The 748-nt window shown below is 59.9% G+C and overlaps 1 protein-coding gene across 1 annotated transcript in view; it reads right to left on the bottom strand.

The window, feature by feature from the left end:
• Positions 1-426: 426 nt before the first annotated feature.
• Positions 427-748, bottom strand: part of UBE3B (ubiquitin protein ligase E3B) — an 18,272-nt gene continuing 17,950 nt past the window's right edge. The window contains exon 27 of the mRNA XM_010143758.1: positions 427-737. The gene's annotated coding sequence lies outside the window, so the exon portion shown is untranslated. The remainder of the gene's footprint in view (positions 738-748) is intronic.

Raw genomic sequence — 748 nt, forward strand, 5'->3', positions numbered from 1 at the left:
CAGAGGCTCTGGCAAGGGCTTGGCAGAGGCCCAGCTGGCTCGGCACGCTGACCCCCACGCCTGCTGCTGGGGCTCTTAACCTACGGCACTCTGAGACCTTCCTGAGAACGGCAGGATCCATCTGCTTGCGTTTAACCTGCTGCTGCTCGAGCCTGGGCCAGTGGCTCATTCCCCGAGACAAACGCGAGGGCCTCGCACAGCGTGAGGGCAGCGGGAAGCCCCTGCGCGGTACCTGTCCTGAGTAAATGGTGCCCATCAGGGCATGTCCAACGCTGCAGCCTTGTGCTCAGCTCCTTGAGGGCTCTGTCATGTTTCTGCCTTTGTGCAGCTTCCCACAGACTCACTTCCACCCAGTAAGAAACTGGAACGTCTCCTGGGAAAGGAAAAAGAAACACTCCCCAGCAGCAGCTGCCCAGGCTGCTGGGGGGGACCACGGTCACTAATCTGACTGGCACTTTAAACGCTCCTTTTATGCTCCCCCGGGGTTTGCTTTTAAAGTCAATTTACGTGGGTGTCAAGTGAAGTGTATTGGGTCAGGCCCATCACCTCCTCCATCCTGGAGCAGTGCCCAGGAAGAGCCAGCCCTGTCTAGCACAGAAGCTCTTCCCCGTAAACCTCTTTTATCAGCGGCGTCTCTCCAGCCCTTGTGTGAGCAGTCAGCTCCCGCAGGGCTGATCCCCCCTCCACGCAGGAAGGCCTCCACCTCCAGCAGCAGCCAGCAGCTCCGAGAGCTCCCGCTCCGGAGTCC

Source organism: Buceros rhinoceros, unplaced genomic scaffold, assembly GCF_000710305.1.
Source record: "Buceros rhinoceros silvestris isolate BGI_N320 unplaced genomic scaffold, ASM71030v1 scaffold20079, whole genome shotgun sequence".
NCBI classification, from domain to species: domain Eukaryota; kingdom Metazoa; phylum Chordata; class Aves; order Bucerotiformes; family Bucerotidae; genus Buceros; species Buceros rhinoceros.